The 22,420-nt window shown below is 37.0% G+C and overlaps 1 long non-coding RNA gene across 2 annotated transcripts; it reads right to left on the reverse strand.

Annotated features, from left to right (window-relative positions):
• Positions 1-243: 243 nt before the first annotated feature.
• Positions 244-14,848, reverse strand: LOC130010445 (uncharacterized). 2 transcript variants are annotated; one of them, XR_008788578.1, is made up of 5 exons: positions 14,809-14,848; positions 11,043-11,164; positions 7,514-7,693; positions 6,969-7,256; positions 244-5,555 (listed from the first exon to the last, which is right to left on the reverse strand). It is a non-coding gene; the product is annotated as an uncharacterized LOC130010445 (long non-coding RNA). The 2 variants fall into 2 exon arrangements; XR_008788577.1 differs by having other exon boundaries at positions 6,969-7,163; positions 14,809-14,836.
• Positions 14,849-22,420: the final 7,572 nt, after the last annotated feature.

Consider the following 22,420-nt stretch of genomic DNA (forward strand, 5'->3'; position numbering starts at 1 on the left):
TGTTACAGATGTATACCCTACGTCAACCTATTGCTAATCCTACCGTAGACATATTCTAGATCTAGTCATTTCAAGAGCGAATGAATTCTCGCCTACAAATGTCACCGCCTCTGATCAAAAACAACGACCTCTTCGGGCGGGGGGGGGGGGCAAAAGAAAGCCATTCTTTTGAAAAACACCACTCGCTACTTAATTCTAAATAAGAGAATATCATACGATATAATAAATCACAAAACTCCGGCGATTAATTCGGTTTTTTTTTAATTAATTACCAAATATAAAAGCTAACGATATAAACAAGTTTATCCTTATATACTTAGTTAACTTTATGCATATTTTGTTTTTTAATATTTGTAATACTGTAATATACAAAGGCTGCAAGGCCAATGGTGAAACATATAACATGATGTAACGTGAACGGAATAACAAAACAAAACAATAGCAGGTCGTTAAAAAATAAATGAAACCACTAAAACACAAATGTTGCGTCTTGAACCTAATAATGTCCCTACAGCAACACGCTCAAAATGACAAACGTTTTAAAAACGACAAATTATTTCATCATTGGTCACATACATTCATTGGTTCACTTGAAGAAAACAAATTGAATACACCTTAAATACCAAAATGACACGACTTCTATGATTTGAGTTAAAATATAATATATAAGTATATATTTGATTGTGTTTATTTGTCCGTAATAGAAATACTAACAGAGGACACAGCATAATGTTTCTGCCTAGAGTTGTGTTGAAACTTGAAACTTAGTACAACTACAAGTTATGATCCATACCTGTCATTATTTAGAATAACAGAAAGTGTAATAAATAATCATAATAGGAGGGGTTCATTACACTGATCATTATATTGGGCTTGGAAATAAAATATTACTATAATAGTATTCAAATCAGCATATTGGGATCTCAGGTTTTAAAGTTTTATTGGCGTACACAAACACATGTAACATAATAGATATCTTTTCATTCGAGTCGATCCACTCGACAGAATAATCCATGGTTTTGTTGGGAATCGGGCCACGCTTCATTAGTTTTACGAATTAGAACCTGGCCGTAAATGATTCCTGTCAGTTCTGGTAATAACTCCAACAACGGCTATTATCGATCTACATAATGTGTATTTTCTGTTTGATAAAAGTCAAATATTTATGCGGGAATAAATCCTACATATATATTTAGACACAGAGGACGTCGTTCTTGCTATAATAGTTCAAAAATAGATAATGGTTGAAAATTTCATTTAAATTACTTTATTCTGAGCGAAGCATGGTTGTTGGAAGATGTAGCGCAGATTGTTTACTATCGTAGCAACGTTAATTGTTTATCGCAATTCAGCCTCCCTTCTCAATTTTTAAGTTTCAATCTGTTTTAGTTTCCCCCCATCTGATGATCTAGAGAGTTTCTTATAGCCTTGCCATGTGAATAATAAATGTCTAAATAATAATTTATATAACATTTGAAGCCCAAATAAAAACCTTCAATGGACAGATTTATCTCTTACATAATGCATCTTTAATGTAATGCAGACCAACAAATTCCAAAATTTATCGGCGAAAAGTATTTAAACATGCGATTCCTTTCAAAATATTTAAATTCACCCCTTCACTATTATGCAAATACGTATAATCAACAATATTGTGTTTGATAAAGTCAAATAGTTATGCAAGATAAAACCCATCATATAACGCAGTTTATTAATGTATAGGGCATTTAACAGAGATATAGACAGGTTTCTGAAAGCTGACCTTACAAACAGAATAATTACATTTACATGTTAACTATTATGCAAATACGTGTATTCAACAATTTCTTTAAATAATATTTTCTACATAAAAACACATCTTTGGATTTAAAGGATTTTCGCTGATTTATACAAGGAAGATATGTTTTAATTTACAAATCCATATAAAACTTGGACGAATTGTTAAGATATAGTGGAATGGAATAATTTGGGTGATTGATTTGATTGTCAATGCCTGTCACTTCCCTTTCGTCTACTATAAAAGCTAAGACTTCTTGGCTGCCTATGGACTGGGTTGAATCGTTACGCCTTCGTACGCTGAACTGTTGTGGATACCTTGAGTAGTAGGGGTTGAACTTGGTTACGGATTGGACCTAATCAGTGTTGACGCATAGTTTTGTTGTATAAATAGAGTATCTATTGTTCTCTGAATAATGAAATATGAATGATAGGTAAATTATCTATTGTGTTAGAGATCAGCTGTTTATCTAGAGAATATTATTTGAATCTGACGGTGATATCAAAGACAACTTTTAAACTGCGATAATGAATTTTTTTATGTTCTAGGTCTGAATGTATATCCGGTTTCCTCCCACTGCTAAAGACCCCTACGCGCAAGCGAATTATTGAAATAAAATTAAACCATATGTTAGTCCCGAAACGACCTAGTTTGTGTCGAGTGGACTTTAACCCATCTCTCTCTCTCTCTCTCTCTCTCTCTCTCTCTCTGAATGTTTATAATCGACGATTAAATTTCTTAAACTTCACAATTCAATTAACTAATAGAAGTTGCATTGAAGTAATATATAGAACTAATGAATGATAATGTTGTATTTTTGGCTGGTTGCAAAAAAGATGTTTTAATTAATAGAGTAAAGAATAGTAATAAAGCATTTCGTGAATACAATCAACCATGAGTTTGCACAGATAATACAAAACAGAAATGTTTTCTGACAATATCAACCAAAATATTATATATACATATATTTCAAATGTTTATGTATAAACATATGGGATCAGATTTATAAAAGGGCATTTACTCACGAGTTGAATCTACCAAACCATAATCAAGAAATACATGGGGAAAAAGAGAATAATTTTTATTTTAGATGAAATGGAAATCTCGCGCATATTCAATTTGAGCAAAAATAAGCGGTAACTATAGATTACGGAACTTTCATTTTAAATACATACATAAAATAACTGATAGCAAAGAACATAAGAAGTAATAATTGTAATGGGGATGCTCATAATAATTATACCGTTATTAAAGTACTTATTAAATTTAAGGTGTATTCCCACGAAGGCGCAGTTACAGAGCGTGACCAAAATTAATCCTTCCCACGAAGGCGCAGATGTCGGCTTTCGTTTGAAGAGGGGCATGTTGTTATTAGGACCTAATTAACGGTGTTAAAGATTTTATGAATTTATGATCACTCTGAATTTTATTCACCAATTGGCAACTAATGATTAAAATCATTAAATTATCCAAGTATTCAATATGAATCTTAATCACCAATTGAATGATGAATATCATCAAATCACTCTCAATCAGTGTCATATTTAAAGATGTATAAAATTCCGTTACACTATCCGAAATTCTGTGCTAAAGGATTTGTTTTAACTAACTTTTATAATATGGAAAGAACCACACGGCCATATTCATATGTAAATACTCCACGGATCCAGCTATGTGGTTTTCACTGCGAGAACTTCGCTTTTCCACATTAAACAGTGGATTCTTTTTCCCACAAGGTTTTTTCGATCCGCTGCGATGGCATCAAACAGCTGGATCTCCCATTTTAACTTTCATTATGACAAAGTGAGAAGATGACCCGCCCTCTCTTTCCGCGACAACGATTTTAAAACCATTTTTAAAACCGTGTTTTAAAGTGATTTTTAGATATACAAGAACTTTTAATCATTTTAAATCTGTTTTAAAGTGACGTTTAGATATACAAGAACTTTTTATTATTTAGTGCTTTTACCTAACTTCTATATTTTACTCATTCAGATGTAAATAACTTAATTAAATCAACCTGTCCATAATATAATACATTATGTATTGGACGTTAAATTTGTAATAAACAACAACAACAACAACCGAAATTCAGCTTTGTACCTACAAGTCGCGGAGGACGATATCAGTGGGACCACTACGACACAGGGGAGCACAGAATCAACAGCACTCTGGAAGGATGGCATGCAAGAATCAAGAAGCTAGTAGGAAAAGCCCATCCGAATGTTTTTGAAATGATCACATTTTTACAACAAGAACAAAATATTAATGCGATTAGAATCGTTCAGTATGCTAGGGGAAAGGAACCACCAAGAAAAAGATATAAATATGCTCAAATCCAAAGCCCGCTTCAGAAATTAAAAGGAAGACACGAGAAAGAGGAATAGATTTTAGTCGAGTATTTAGACAGGGTGTCATATTTGGCGAAATTAAATTAATTTTTGTTATAGTGTAGTTATATTTGTATTTCTTATTCCAAAAACGATGCTAAAATCTTGGTTAATTAGTTACATTGGGTACTATTTAAAGTGTAAATTCTTATCATAACAATCTATAACACCATTGTTACGTTTTTAATCAATTTTAATCCCTAGGAGCTGGATTCCCACGAAGGCGTCGAAAACGACCTACTGTCAATAACTGCGCCTTCGTGGGAATAAACCAAATTTAATGTTATAGACGTTTAAAGTATTTAAGCAGAAGGTCCCTAGAAACAATATACAAAGCTTTTATATTACCATTATTCGACTACGTGGACGTAATCTGAAATAATTGTACTAAAAACGAAGGCACTGTACCTGAAAACGTAAATCTTGATGTCCTTAGAACAATCACTGGATTAGTGAGAGTTACATCTTATGATCTATTGTATATTGAATCAAGGGTTTACTTCGCTTGAAATTAGACGATATCACTATAAACTAACCTTATTTTACATAATGATGTATTAACTGACTCCATTTGTCTATTCTAGTTCGTCCCAAATCCTCTGATATAAACCAATGCACAGTTATGTGATACTAGAGAGAGATAGGGTTTAACCACCACTCGACATCAAACTAAGCCATTTCGGGACTAACATATGACACAATTATATTTCAATTAGCAGTGAGGGGAGACACCGGAATACGCGATGGAAACCCATGAAAGAGAAATGGGGGTTCACGTCCACTCGACATGGAACTTAGCCATTTTGTGACTAAAGTGTGGTTTAATTTTATTTCATTAATTCGCTTGCTCGTTGGGATCGTTAGCACTGGAAGGAAACCTACGAGAGAGAAATGGGGTTTAACGTCCACTCGACATCAAACTAAGTCATTTTGGGACTGAAGAAACCAGAGAACTCAGAGAAAACCCGCGAGGTTGGACAGGCGCCCTTATGACCTTATGATGCAACACGAACGCAGGTCAATCTTAGGACAGCCACCTGACATCTTAACACAATAGATATTTAGCTATCATTCTTATTCCATTGTTCAGAAAACAATAGATATTCTATTTATACATGTAGGATAGAACAATGCATCAACACTGATTAGGTCCAATCCGTAGCCAAGAGGTACCTCTGTCCTCTACTACTCCCTTGCTATCTGCCGTTGTGGTTCTGGTACCGGATTTTGCTCTGGGTGGCTTCTAGTTTCAGGTATTTCATATTTGGCTGAGTCTTCATAGGCTGGTAATTCGGAATAAGGTGGTGGTGGTACTGAGGGTATGTTTCCAGGATAGTAAGGTGCTGCGATATTATATTCTGGATTAGATGGTGGGGGTGATGACGTATCTATAATATAGAATATAAATATACATAGTTTGTATTTTACTTCTGGGATTGTTCTATTATTAAAGCAGTGGTTTAAACATTTTTGATGTTTTCTGCATCTTCGCGTATGCTTGTTACTGGTACAATCGCACATTGATTGACGGACTTCCATTTTTGATATGGTGTCACAATTCCAAGATGGCGATGATGACATCATGCTCGGTTCCTGGTCTATAGTGCGCTCGTACTTAGCTAAGCAGTGGCATAAATTTGTTATATAAAAAAAGAAAATATCTTTTTATTGTATTAGGCGTCGTAGTTAATCGTCATAATTTTACAAACTATATTTCAATAAGCAATTTAGCATAGTCAAAATGAAATGAAATGAAATGGGGTTTAACGTCCTATTACTCTGCTCCGATTCGGCTAATGAAGACGGCCCGACGACCTACTCTAATGTCGAATTCCCACTGCTAAGGGTTTTTCCCCCGTGCACATCAATGTGTAGACAGGGCCTCGGTGTTATGCCCCATCCGAACGACTATAAATTGTCCCTTGTCAAGCCCTCCGCCAACACCGGAATAGAACACGGTACCCCTAGCTTAGCTAGTCAACTACTTACTCACTGAGCCACTGCACCTCCTCTAACATCACCAAGGAACAGCAGTGGAAATGAACTTTTAATTAATGTCAGTCATGTAAACTACAATATTGTGCACGTGTAATCTTTAATAGGAATATCTGTCGAAGAATGGCTCAATTCCGTTCAGTATTTACAGAGTCTTGATTAATTGAAATTTTATCGGTCTATGCTACTGGTAGCGGGGAAATCTAATGGGTCGGTTTAAATCCGATTGAATCTAAGCCAGGAGATTATCTAGCGTTGATAATCTGTTTTCTTAATTCAAGATACATTATGGGAGATTAGATAAAGAGCTGTCAGTTCTCACTATAATAATTAAAAACTAGATAATGCAAAGGGGATTTGCTGAAAATTTCAGTCAAATTGATCCACCCTGAACCGAGAATTTAGCGATTGAATTTTTGGCCTAGCCTCGATCGTCATTACTCAAGTCGGTACGATAAAAAAAACATAATCTTGATTATCCATTTTTTGATTTAATCATCAATGAGCGTTGGGCAGCAGATCGGATTCTAATCCAGTAAATATCGCAGACTAACGATGGCATTGAGAATCGAGTAGGGCCTGGATAAGTTAATTAATGTCTAATTAATAATTTAGATAACATTTCAGGCCTAAAGAAAGACCTGCAATTGGCAGATTTAGCTCTTGCATAATGTAAGTTTAAATGTTAAAAGATAAATCTAGGTATATATCTAGCTTTTAAGCCGTCAGAATTTTGATAGTTTAGCGAAAATGCAAATGACCAATCGAGTCTATAATAGTCTATTACATATATTTCAAGTACTTACTGTTTGCATCATAAACTGGTGGAACAACAAATACGGTATTATTGGAAGTGTTAAAGTGGACACTTTGGCTGTTCAATCGCGATTGTCTCAGGATTTTGTTTTTTCTATCCATCCAGAAAATACATATGAATACAAATATAAAGATACCCAACAATGTAACGACGCCAATTATTCCACCTAAAATCCCAGGTTCTTCTGAAATAATCACAGAAAAGTACATTTTTTTTCAAATTTCCATACATATATCGTCGTGATTACCAAGGCAGGGTATATGTTTGACTATCTGATCTGGAATAATAAGGTTATAAAATCGATACGCTACTATGAATTTCTATAGAGTTCCCCCTCATACCATTGAAAACACAAATTCTAACGTGTTTTGCAAAACAATCACTGGAGTGACGACAATATACGTCCAGAATTAAATAGTAAGTGAAAAGTACTTTGTTTAGCGCTGATGAAATTAGTTTTTTAATGATAAAAAGCTGAATTTAACACTTCTATAATTGCTAAAATGCCATTCAAAAAAATCAATGTGAACTTACTTGATGAGCTACCTTCCCCTGGTACAATATCTGACATCGTGAAATATTTTACTTTAAACCCTTTATAACCACCATTCGAATTGGATAAAAATTCAATATAAAGATAGGAACCAGAGCTGAATAATGTCGGTGCATATGTACTGTTCAGTTTACCCAAAAGGTTGCGATATCTATCATAACCTAGAAAAAAGATATTACTTACAGTATCTGTTACTTAAAACCAGTAGTGTGCAGGGGAGAGGACGGGTGGGGTGTGTGTGGGTGTTGCCAGTTTTAAGCTCGTTCAAAACCATTGGCCAAGTCCTCCACAAGGTATTTGTTATGTCGTCTACAACTACCAGTTGATTCGTACACTCGTTAATTATATGGAATAAATAAGTTTTACTTAACAATTGTTTATTATTGTTTTATTTACCCAACAATCGGTAAGCTTGATTGACCGATCACTGCCGAGATTAGTTCACCAATGTTTTTGTAATAAAGTAGCCTCGTATAGATCGTTGATTTAACACATAATAATGACAAGATTATTTCATGATGTCTAACATCGTTTATCTTCTTTATAAAAAGGTATTTTACACTTACACTGACAGCTTAATCGCTTGCCAAAATGTATCAGGGACTCCACGTATTATCAGATGTTTGTGTTATTTATGTCCATGAACCCCGTGCAATTTTTGAGCCAAATCTAACCTATGTTAATACGTCCGTAGTGTACAATGCCTTAACATGGCATGAAATCGGATGTGGTAATAGAATTCACAAGCTTTGAATGGCGGAGAAATGATAGCGATCTATTCTTATGCATAGTCATCGGATAATTCCATATTCGCCATGAATTTCAAATGGAATCGTGACAAAATGTGTTCTTTATAAAATGTATAGGGACCTACTCACTATGAACAATAACCGTGTATATTTACGGGGGTTATCAAATTTACCGTTAGACGGTTTTCGGTTAAACTGCGGAGTGATATATTGTATTTCTAAATACTTATGTCGCCCTATACGACGGGACGAAACTGACGGCAACTAACAACAACTGACGGCCACTGAGAGCTTATGTCGCTACGACTGAATTTATCCACCACGACTGGACGCAATCAGAGCAACCAGCTGATTATAGTCGTAAGCGCTCACATGTCGTCCGGCGTAGAATTGGAGCCACAACTGATCACATGACTGCCACGTGATAACCTTCAAAATGGCGACGGCCATGCTGAAAGAGGCGAGTTCCACATCACGCACTATTATTACTGTAATAAAAGGGGTACGCTCGTCCTAGTGTTCATTTATCCGAACAGTGTGTGGTATTGGCATGTTTTTTTTCTTAAACAGATTGGTTTTTAAGCTTATTAAATTAGTAATGCCTGAGAAAAAATCAACCAAATACCTCACTGTTTACTTCATAAATAGACATAGTAAGAGTAGTAGTAGTAGCCTGACCAGATTATATACCCGAGTCCATCGTACGATTGTATAATGAGGGACATATTTCTGAAGCAATGGCCCGAGAAATCCCTCCGATTTAGACCAGTCGTAAGCGTGCCCAGGTCGCCCAGGTAGTTACGACTGATCAGTTCCACTTGATCGTAACCAGTCGCCGATTTCGAGTTGCCGTCAGTTTTATCGCCAGTAACAAACTTAGACGTCACGAGTGGCAGGGCGAGTCAACCAATGCCGTGTGGGCGACTCAACCAATGTATTTTGATATTTGTGGACGACCTGAATAGACTTTTCGTGTTGACAAGTTTGTTTGTAGGCGAGTTTGCGTTAAAATGCCGTAAAACATCCAAAATTAAACGAAACAGGGACAATAAAATAACATTTTATTTAACAGAATTTGAAATGTAAAATAAGTGGAAAACTTAATATTTGATACAAACATATGAATATCTAAAATTTCAATATATACTATTCAAAAAAGTAGGGGATATTTGATTTTGGGGGCATAATACTAAAATATGCAAATGACTACGAAAAAAGTCACTTTAGAACCTAACAGAAGAAACATTTCCAGTTACATGTGACGCCCAAACGCACCAATAGCTACCGCATGGAATGCATGTGATGCTTGGGATCATCATGGGGGTCCAACCCAAGATTTGCACGACTCTGACTTTGAATGTTACAGTCATTGTGGCATTGAATTCCAGGGTGGAAACATCAGTTTAATTGTTTTAGTGACCAGAAAACAAATTTTGATATGCGTCGGCTTACCCAAAATGAAAGGTTACGTGCCCTTGGCATGCTACAGATCGGCACAACACAGGCGGTTGTGGCGCGGACGATGAATGTTTCTCAGTCTGTCATAAGCAGGCTATGGTCCAGATACCGTGATACACAATCTGTACAGGACAGACCACGCTCAGGTCGACCAAGGGCGACAACTCAAGCCCAGGATCGATTTATCCGTACCTTGGCCTTGAGAAATCGTGTCATCACAGCAAATCAGATCAGCGCTCGTCTTCAAACAGACACTGGTGTGAGAGTGAGTGGCCAGACGATTCGGAATCGACTGCATAGGGGTCACCTTCGCGCCCGACGTCCTCGCGTGATCTCTTGTTTGAGAGATCATCACATTCAGGCAAGACGTCGTTGGTGTAGGGATCGTCAACACTGGGATAATCGACGCTGGAGCAATGTGATGTTTTCAGATGAGTCAAGGTTCACTGTTGATTCTTTGGACAGACGTAGGAGGGTGTGGCGTCGTCGAAACGAGCGCTTCCAAGACGTTAACGTCATCAGACATGATCGATTTGGGGGTGGTTCTGTTATGGTGTGGGGAGGCATCACTGTTGCTGGAAGAACGGCTTTACATGTTGTTGCAGGGCGTGTTACAGGCCAGTACTACCGGGACAACATCTTGGCAGTCCATGTTGTGCCGTTTGCACGACGTCATGGCCGCCGTTTCATCTTCCAGGATGACAACGCAAGATGTCACAGGGCCAGGATCGTTACAGGTTACCTCCAACAACAGAACATCACCACATTACCTTGGCCAGCACTGAGTCCCGACCTCTCCCCCATCGAGCATGTCTGGGACATGCTTGGACAGAGGTTACGTCAACGTCAACAACGTCCTGCCAATGTCCAAGAACTTGCTGCTGCGTTGCAACAGGAATGGGACAATCTGGACCAAAATGACCTTAGACGTCTCATTAGGAGTATGCCACGTCGGATCAATGCTTGTTTGGCAAACAGAGGAGGATTTACCCGTTACTGACTTGGTTGTGATGCTGTGGTAACTTTGCTGTTTGACAACGGGTATCATTTTACCCTTATAATGGTCAGTCTGTGCCTTACTTAGTCTAACGATCATTTGGAATAAATCGATGAATGTGAACTTCATTTCATTTTGTCATTTGTTTCTTCGTCAGTTTCATTAGGTGACTTTAATAACACTTAAAAACAAATATCCCCTACTTTTTTTGAATAGTATATGAAGGGGATCAATATTACAATGCGAAATGTACTCTTATTAGAAACATATTAAAATCAGTGCTTTCATGAGATGTTCGTTGCTTACCGTCATAGACCTTGGCATAATCTTCGTCGCCATAGGCAGGTTTAGGCCCTAAATCGGAATCAATCACTTCAAATCGAATAACTTTATAATTGGAAGATATACGCCACTGACAGTACTCATGACTGTAAAATATAAACATGTATCAAATAAACATTTATATATAACATCAATCTAATGGTATGAACAGTTTAACGCGTGCGTTTTAGATAATAAGGTCTGTCATTGAGTCAAGTGGCGTGGTTTCGACTCCGATCTTGTACGTGACAAGCAGTAGAATCACCTGCCCAATATCGAGGGTTTGTTCCGTGTCCTCCGGTTTCCTCCCACTGCTAAAGACCCCTACGCGCAAGCGAATTATGGAAATAAAATTGAACCATATGTTAGTCCCGAAATGACCTAGTTTGTGTCGAGTGGACGTTAAACCCCATTTCTCTCGCTCCCCCTCCCATTTTGCCTACTTCCCATTTCGACTACAGTTTATAACAACAGATTATATGGTCTGGTGGTTTTAGTATCCCTACTTACATGTATATACCCTCTCTATAGCTAAAATAGATTCTTCCATAATTTAGGCTACAGCGAATAACAGATAACATCAAAATAAACAGAAAAAAGAATGAAAAATTAATTATTTCTTCTATACAAAGTTATTGTTAATGAATAAATAAACAAATATTTCTACTTCTATTCCCGAATTTGAAGATAAACACCATATTTGTTATAAAGGAATTCTAATAAGATAACAAAAATTTTGAATGAATGATAGTGAACTTGAAGAATAAATATACAAAATTTTAAACAATTCATCTGATATAGATAAGCAAGTATTAAACTCAATGTAATCTCCAAATATGACAAATATTTGTCAAAACAAAAATGTACACTTGGCGTTGATATTTTTGCTTTGATGTTAAGGAAAACAAGCTATAAGATATAATGAATAAGCTATTTTAACAATAATCATTACCTTAATTACATCTCTTAATCAGTGGAACAGTTCAATGCTGATAATTAGTTGGGGTTCGGGATTTTGAGGGTAATAAAATTTGTAGTCGAAATGGGGTGTAGTCGAAATGGTCCAAATATTTATTTATTATACTACAATCGTTTGGTTCCCTTAATAAACGTAATTACTGATTAATAAATCATTGACTTTGTATTCGAAGTTAGTTTCGGCCTTTTCACACATTAATGTTGTACCACATAATTATTGAATGACTTATATATAAACATTTTACAGTATACGCACGTGAAGCTTATGGTGGCTTTATAACCTTTAATTAACTTTTATTTAAATCTGAAGAATTCAATGTCAAATGTTCACACCAGAAGTAATCATCGAACTAGAGCGGTATTCTCGAATACGCATTGACGTCAAATTTAGGATGATCAAAATATGGCTCAAATCATATACTAGAAATGCTAAACAATTACTATCATTAGCCATTACAGAAACGGAAAGAAATAATTTAACTACATGTAGTTCAATGAAATTCAGACAATATTGACTGAGGCAGGAATGGTTGAAATTTTACAGAATAGACAAAAATTGATAGAAATGAAATTGCATAATATTCATATTCAGTTTTGAAAATGCACTGACAGGAGCAAGTCTATTCAAGATTAAAATTAAAATATATCAACTATATAACAGAATTTTGATTATTCTGCAATAAATGATAAAACAGTGAAGATATATATATGTATTCCAAGTAAAATTCGAACCCTCTAGTGCCGCGTTGTCAAAACCTTTGTGGAAATTAGGGTTTTAATGTAGTTTAAGACGAATGTATTCCCATTATTTGATTGAAGGTTTGTACTCTGCTAAATATAGAAGAGTAACAGATCAGATTCCTCTTCCTGTGGGTTTCATTCCTTTCAATATTTACCGAATTATGGCTCTTTATTGACTTAAAATTTATAAATATTCTGTTTTCTGGAAGTATTTTTTAGGTTAAACATTAAGGTATTAGTGTAGCACCATGACTCTTTCTGTCAGATGTGGAGAGTGGAGAAAATGCTAAAACCGGTCGCCACATCCTGCGTATGACCCATGCATCTTTTCTTACTACACATCTTAGTAGCCGTGTGATCGTCTAGTATTTTTACTTGTCGTCTTTGCTTCCCCTTCACGTTGTGTATTCTCTTCTTCTTAGCTAAATAGTTAAGACGTTTGTCTTCTCAGTAGTTAAGACGCTTGACTTACCAGGAATAACAATGCAACAGTTCGTTTTTACATTTTATATCTCATAGCTGGAGACATATAAGCATACTTTACAATAGATTGCAATAATAAAGTCATTATCTCAAACCCTATCCAGCCAGACTAGCTAGGACGAGTCTGCTGATAGAAATTGCTACATCTCTTCCCTTCCAGAATCAAGCTACTATCTTACGATCACCCTAACGCCGGATTAACCATGGGGCACAGGCCCCAGGGCCCCCCACATTAGAGGGCCCCCCACAAAAATCTCAGTTGCGTCCAGCCCCCTCCTCTAGAAATGTCATCATTTCATAGCACTCGCATTGATTGGTCCACTGAAATAACGCCAGAATGCGCTAATTTTGTGGCAGAATTTTATTTTTTTCTGGGGTAGGTACTTCTAAACGGCTCCACACAAGTGCCTGAAATGCCAGGAAATCACGTTTCCGGCCTCCAATTTCTGAAAAATTCCCGGGGGGAGACCCCCTTGCGGGGCTTCGCGACTTTGGCGCTCGCGGTGGCCGGCCCGGCCACAGCTCTGCGGTCGGTGATCAGGGGCCCCCACATGTTCCAGGCCCCAGGGCCCCCACCATGGTTAATCCGGCGTTGGATCACCCACAAATATGATAGTTTTGTAGCTTTGGGTTTTGGATCTTCAATTATCTAATTGGTCAAATATGATGTAAATGATTATAGAGATTGGTTAAATAAGCCAAATGATGAAATCGTAATTTTCCGATCACATGTTTTTAGACACAGAATCTGTCCTTGAACTTAGACCCCCTTTCCTGTTATTCTCACACTATTTCATGAACAATTTAATTTGCGTTTTAAATATACGCATACCATAGCGAATATACTGACAATGGAGAATAATGCTATTAACTAAAAGAGCAAAAATTCTACAAAGGTCTTACATTAGATATAGACCAATTCATATTTCGTGAGATTCTGTCTAGTCTTGAGTGAATTATATCCTAGAAGATTCAGATTTACTGAACCTATTCTATACAGATTTGTATTATACATTTATAGAAATATATTTGCAGTTTCAGGCTCTTATAAATGAATACATTATACAAATTTGTAGGGGTTGTATTGATTCATCAATTGGGTTCATAATTTAATCTTAAGTCGTTCAATTGTAATTATATTAGAGATACAAAAACATGTTTTGTGCATCGAAACGATGTCCTAGTTACGTTCGAAGGAACATATCTTTAAACCTAGATTATTTACATTCAAACGCATTAAACATCTTTAAAACTATTTTCATATTTTGCTTAATTCAAGTAATTTAACTATTTATTATAATTTATTTATATATTATAATTCACTCACCTGAATTTATACTGATAAATATCCACACCAAACACAGGCGTACCCCATAACTCCTACCACCCCAGTTAATTACATTTTGCCTACACCGTTTTTTGTTAGGACTTCGAATTTTGTCCAATGGTTTGGATTGTTCGTACTTGGTTTTATTTTATTTAAAAGAATTAAACATCTTTCAAGTAATTTATCTTTCTATTGTAATTAGTAATTTAAAAAATTACTTACCTATAATTATACTGATAAATATCAACAAAACATAAAATACAACCGACATCATCTAGACAATAGATAAATAGTATAATTACAATGTGCAATCAAAATTGATATTACCAAAATAAGTTATATATCGCCATTTTTTTATATGAAATCTACCCGGTTCGATCCCTGAATTGGCCGAGAAAGTTCATTTCATTTTTTCATTTGGATTCCTCCTTGGCAGTGGTGCAGGACTGAAGGTCTGGCAAGGGACAGCGTATAGTCGTTCGGGTAGGGCAAAAAAGCCGGGGCCCCTTGTACACATTTTGCATGTACGTAAAATATCAACTTGGCAGTTGGAATTCGATATAATTTCCCTCATAGCACACTGGCGTATGCCCGCTTTCATTAGCCCAGTTGGATGGGGTTTAATGTCCATTCGACAAAAACTAGGTCATTTCAGAGCTAACACACGGTTGGACAGGAGACTCTACTCCTTGTCACGCACGACCGGGGAATCGAAACCACCCTAGTTGAGAGAGAGAGAGAGAGAGAGGGGGGTGGGTAACGTGCACTCGACACAAACTAGGTCATTTGGGACTAACATTTCAATAATTCACTTGCGCGTAGGGATCCTTAGCAGTGCGATGAAACTAGAGGACCCGGAGAAAACAACCCACGAGGATGGACAGGCGACCCTACTCCTTGTCACGTACAACCAATCGGGGAATCGAAACTGGGTTGACTCAATGACAGACCTTGTTATTCAACGCACACGCGCTAACCATTCGCCCCCCCCCCCCCCACAGCGGATATGAGAAACGTTCATCATTTGCCACCTTTGACACATGAACGCGGTATTTAATTAAATATCCTTATCATGTCAGCTGTCATTTATGACATTTAGTTGAGTTATGTAGTGTCCGTTTCTTGCAAGGTAATTTTTGCAGAAAGCTTAATCTGGCATTATGTAACAGCCCAGCTGTACAATCTTGACATCTGACAATGGCACAAAGGTATAAAGAAGGGATCAGGAAGTTGGTCAGTAAGAAGTTAAGTTAAGACCAGAGCACGGACAACATGATTTAGTTGGGAATAGGTTTTGAATCCAGACTCAGACCAGACAAAGTCCAGGCCAGGGATCAAAGTTAGCACCAGGGCCCCCTCAAGACAAGCTAACTAAGAAGTCGTTAACTAAGTAGTCTTTTGCATTATATGTTTCGAAGAATAATAATACATGTATGAAATAAAACCAGTATTGTCATCAAGAACCTGAAGAACTAATAGTGTAACACCTCTGCGGGCTTATTTCCACGCTCTGCATGGCGAACTTTTAAAATTTAACGTTCCCACAACTATAACTCACTAAATGAAATAGACCCAATAAATGTATTCGATATTCAGCAACATCCGACATTGTGTTATTGCAGACGTCAAATGCTGTAATGGGTGAGCAACGCAAGTGTTGTTTTCTTTTTTATAAATGTAATTTTTCCACAAGTGCAACCCACTAAAAGAGCTTCACATAATAAATGTAATCAAAATTAATGACTACTGAGTAGTGGATATTAATGTCTGTTTTGGATGATCTACACCCGTACAAGAGTTATATTTCGTTTAATCCTATACAATGTCAATTGTACACTGGGCGTTTTTGTAAAATATCACTACATTTGGTGTTATAATCTCATTTGTAAAGCGAGAGAGAGGGAGAGAGATGGGGTTTAACGTCCACTCGACACAGACTAGGTCATTTTGGGACTAACATATGGTTTTAATTTTATTTCAATAATTCGTTTGTGCGCAGGGGTCTTCAGCAGTGGGAGGAAACCGGAGGACCCGGAAGTAAACCCACGATGTTGGACGGGCAACCCATTTGTAAAGCATGTATAACGTATTGCAGAGTGTTTACTCGTAGCAAATTTATATGTTCCAAAATATTATTGTATATTATGTCTTAATTAATTACTCTTAACACCTCCAGTATAATTACATATTTTTTAGCGTGTTTACAGGTAATGAAGTGTAAATTTTCCAAAATATTATCGTCTAGTATATCTTAATTAATGAATAAACCACATTATAGCTGTCCATTTATACGTATTCATTGTAGACCAAGATTTATATTCATTCTGAACATCAGTTAAAAATTTGAATCGGACTAGAGAATATTTGTAAGGAGTAGTTTATCGAAATCTGTGTGTTTTTAATTGCAACCAGTTTTCACTGTGTAGTAGTTTAATTATGTTATAGAATTATAAATCGTTGTAGACTGTATTATTTATATCTGAATAGACTGTACCTATCGTTTATAATATGAGCACAAATGTAATCAAGAAGCACTGTCTTTCTTATTTTCTGATCTTATAGCAGTCAGTTTCGAACTGATATCCTCTAAGAGTCCTTTCGATATAGCAACTTTTCGTCCTCAAAGGAATTGTGAATTCAATAAAAATTCATTATGTAAGATTTAGATAAAGAGCTGGCAGGTCTCGCTATAATAGTTAAAACATGGATAATGAAAAGGGAATATGTTTAAATTTTCAGTCAAATTACTTCATTCTGAGTGGCGTTATAGTCGATTACAGAACAGTGTAGTTAAGAGTGTCATTGCTATCGTTGTTACGATAAAAAACAAAGTTTCGATTATCCACTTTTAAATTAAATCATTAACTGCAAATCATATTTAAATCTATTGAAAATCTATAGCATCCGACGGCATCGACAGTTAATTATGGTCTTGGTAAGTTAATAAATGTCCAATTAATAATTTATGTAACATTTAAGGCCACAAAAAGACCTGCAATAGGCCGATTTAGCTCTTACATAATACATCTTTAAAGGAGCTAAGTCGCGAATACTTGGGACCTAGAAATTGACACAAATGGGTCGCAACACATGCAATAATGTAATATGAATGTATAGAAATTGATTTACATTCAATCGTTTCTGTTTTTACTGTGATTTTTAATCAGTTAGGTTCGGCGAAATACGCCAGTATTCTCAATCGAATTTCAATCTCTAGCGTCTGGTTATTCCAGTCTACGCCGATATTATTTGTTGGGCTTGTTCTCCAGATAAGAATATAGCGTCACCGTTTGACATGACTTGTGGAATATGCCTAGCCTCGTTTTTAGAGTCCCTTATTACAAATAGCGATGAAACGTATTGTGGTACACGATTCGTGTATCAATTGTAAAATGTTTATTTTGTCTTAAATATTGGATATCAGGAGGCCATCTTTTCCCGGTTAGATCACAACATCAATGTTGATTTAAACCGACAAATAAATCGTGTTTTCAATGTCGAAGATTTTGGATGATATTGAGTTAGAGACTTAGCTACTTTAAATGAGCTGAATATCTTATCTATGGCGGTTCACTCTGCCTCCGTAACTGGCTGTCTTTCCACACGTCTTTTCCGGAATCATTAAATTGTGGTAACCGATAACCGTAGCAAACCTCCCCATGTTAACGTTATACATGTATATGGGGCATTTCACTGATAAGATATGATTTTCATTACAATGGTATAGTATCAATATGTCATGCGGCTTACTTGGCTGAAACTATACATGTAGTAAGCCAGTCCAGACCTCGCCATCTTTAATCTGGTTTGATTTCGCATATAAAGTTTTATTTACTTTCAATAAATCTTACCTTCGTAAACTTAAGTTATCAGCCATAGCCTGTCCGGTTAACAGTCATGTTGCGCAATAACATTTTTCTTGTAAGCCGTCTATAAATAAAGTAAATAAATTTATTGAATGACACAATCCACCAGAGCGTGTATTTATTATTCGAGAAAGGTGTGTACATAGCAAAACAGTGCAAAGTCACTGTTATATAAACCATTATACTCCTTTTGGAAAACTCTATGTGCAATCGTTCCTATTAAAGAGGCTTTGACACATTCGTCAAGAACATAAATTCTATTTTCGTCTCATCCAAACGACTAGGTGCTATATCCTGTCTGTCACATTTATGCCAGATTCCCACCATCTGCACTAAATATTCTTAATTTGGAATATATACTAAGCGCCATGGAAAATGCATCACTTTTTTTCCCAAATATTTTATTACTAGGTGGTTTTGTATGTATAATATTATGCAATAATATGAACTATTGTTTCACACAATGCTCCCAAACGCAAAAAATATCGGCCCGTGTGCACACAAAAAAAATTGCACGAGATGCACATGAAAAACCCAATATTCACGTGCAGCATTGTGTGTGAGCCCTTTAAAAGCATGTTTTCAACTTAATGTGCAGTACATGAACTGTGAAACGTCAGTCTGTCGTAATTTGTTGTTGGACGTGTGAAGGAATCGAGCTAGAGATGCCGAGACTTACTGAAAATCAACGGAATGAAGCCATGGGAATGTCCCGGGCTGGCATGTCTACACGTGCTATTGCCAGACACTTCAATTGTCATCAGTCCACTATTGTAAGGTTGGTGGAACGTGTTCGAGTTACTGGATCAACACGTGACCGTCAACGTCCTGGTCCACAACGCATTACAACCCAGGCTCAAGACCGCTACATGCGGGTCAATCATCTGCGTGACAGATTCCGCCCAGCGACTCGAACAGGTGCTGCAGTCGTCGGAAGACAAGGACCAGTAAGTCCAAACACCGAAAGACGTCGTCTAAGAGAAGTAGGACTCCGTGCACGACGACCTTATGTTGGAGCTATCCTCAGGGATCATCACTGTCAGCGGCGTTTGATATGGGCTCAAGGACACCAGACATGGAGAAGAGTACACTGGCAAAGTGTGCTCTTCAGTGATGAGAGTCGCTTTCATCTTTATCACGCTGATGGCCGTCAACGTGTGTGGAGACGTCTTGGGGAACGTCTTGCAGACTGCTGCGTCTACGAAACGAATCGATGGGGTGGGGAAGTGTAATGGTATGGGGAGGCTTCACATTTCATCACCGGACCGCCCTACACATTTGCAGGGGTCGTGCTAATGCTGTAGTCTACCGTGATGATGTCTTGCAACCAGTTGTTGTTCCGATGTTTCGAGCTCACCCAGAACTTCAGCACTTCCAACAGGATAATGCACGTCCGCATACCGCCGGTTTTAGTATGGACTACCTGACTGCTAACAACATCAATGTCTTGGATTTGCCAGCCATGTCTCCGGACATGGCACAGATACAACATGTCTGGGATGAGATTGGACGCCGTCTGTATCCGTAACCATAGATGCACACCATTGCTGCTTTAGAAGCTGCTCTTGTCCAAGAATGGAACGATTTGCCCCAGGCCTTCTTTCAAACATTTGTTAATTCCATGCGACGTCGCTGCACAGCGTGCGTAAGAGCCCGTGGAGGACACACGCGCTACTGACATCTGTGTCGTACTTTTGGTTTTGACCCCTCTGACTTTGTACTGTTGATTACAGATTAAACATCCATAAGTGTACAAATGTGTTGTTATTGATGTGTTCCCATTTGAATATTGTTCACAATAAGAAGCAAAATAAATAACATATGTTTACAGGATCATTATACGAAAAACTAAGTGATGCTTTTTCCATGGCGCTCAGTATACATATTTCTATCTTAAAAATATAATGTGCTTTGGGGAGTGCTAACCTTCGGTGGATTATGGTGCGTAATACTTGCCTTGCCCGGGCACCGGTCAACCACGCTGTGCCACTGTGTATATGGATTATGACTTGGGGTTAAACCACAGATTGACTACGTTTACCAGTAACGCGATTGGCAATTATCCGAAGATATATACCTTGTGTTGTGTTTTGTTATGAATAGTTAACCGTATTTCTAGATGTCATTTCAATAATTAAATGGGTTGTTGTTCGACTAGTATAGCTTGTGTACCTTAAAGAAGCCATGTCTTTAACTCAATATCATCCAACGTCTTCGACATTGAAAGCACGCATTATTTGTCAATTCAAATCAACAATGATGTTGAGATCTCACGAGATCAGATGGGCTTCTGATATCCATTATTTAAGACAAAATAAACATATTACCATTCGTACACGAATCGTGTACCATAATGCGTTCAGCGCCATGTGTAACACGGGACTCGAAGAACGAGGCTAGACATATTCCACAAGTCATGACAAGCGGTGACGGCATATTCTTATATCGACGCCAAATACTATGGATGTAGACTGGAATTAACAGAAGCTAGAGATGTTATGATTTGAAATTAGGGTAAACACTGAAACGATTGAATGTAAATCAGTTTATATACATTCATATAACATTATTATATGCGTTGCGATCAATTTGTGTCAATTACTAGGTCCCAAATATTAGCGATTTAGCTGTTTAAATAAAAGGTATAGTAATGTAATTTCACGATTTAGGAAGTATAATAGTGACCTAATTTAAAGTAGCTAAGTCTCTAACTCAGTATCATCCAAAACCTTCGACATTGAAAACACGAATTATTTGTCAATTTTAATCAACATTGGTGTTGTGATCTTACCGGGAAAAGATGGGCTCTTGATATCCAATATTTAAGACCAAAAAACATTTTACGATTGGTACACGAATGGTGTACCATAATGCGTTTTAGCGCAATTTGTAACAAGCGACCCGAAGAACGAGGTTAGACATATTGCACAAGTCATGTCAAACGGTGACTCCAATATTCTTATCTGGAGAACATGCGCAATAAATACTATCGGTATAGACTGGAATAACCAGTCGCTAGAGATTACCATTCGATTGAGACTTCTGGCGTATTTCGCCGAACATAACTGCTTTGAAATTAGAGTAAAAACGGAAACGATTGTAGACATTGGACCCCCCCCCCCATCTCGATAACGCCCCTTCAAACGCCTGATCACCACCCAGATTCAGAATCTACGCAAAAAACTGGTCTAGAAAAACTTGATCTCATAAATTCACAGCTCGGGTAGCGATTCCCCACTCCTTCAGCCACCAGACTAGTGTGGGTGGGAGGTGGGCACAAAACCAAACCAAACTTTTCCATATTAAAATTTTGCGTAAAATACCATGCCCAGTGCTAATCAGTCCGCCGTTTGGACGTTTTCGAGATATTCGGGGTCAAATGCGGCCATTTGCACTGAACGTGAATGCGCAGCCATTCTTTTATCATGAAAACATGATGAAAATGGTCGAAAGTAATCAGCCTTTCAATAAAAATATAAAATTCACCTTTGTTCTTTGTGAACCTGGAGGTCAAAAGGTCAAATTTTCCGTTTTTGCCTTAGGAAGATTTAAAGCAATAAATGTCAGCTTAAAATATAAAAACTAAAGCTAAACCTGTTTTAATAGGAACATTTAAAATGTATCTTTAGGTGATCTTAGCACCGAACATTTACTTTGGAACGTCATAAAAGATCTTGCATTACAGAACCAAAACACTTCGAAACCTGTTTCAAAAGTAATTTGGGCCTGGTTTTGTGCCCATTTGATGCCACCCCCCCCCCCGCACCATGTACAAAGTAACATGCAACATTATGTATGAATTATTTTGATTAGTCTCCTAGTGAAATTTGCAGACCAATGAAATTAATTGCTCATAAGGTTATCGCAGCTTTGCTCATTTGAGTATCTGTTGGTATCATAAGACCTAATAAACCACAAAACTACCGTGATAAATTCATTTTAATTAATTATCAAAAATAAATGCGAAT

Source organism: Patella vulgata, chromosome 6 (genome assembly GCF_932274485.2).
Source record: "Patella vulgata chromosome 6, xgPatVulg1.2, whole genome shotgun sequence".
Classification (NCBI taxonomy): Eukaryota; Metazoa; Mollusca; class Gastropoda; family Patellidae; genus Patella; species Patella vulgata.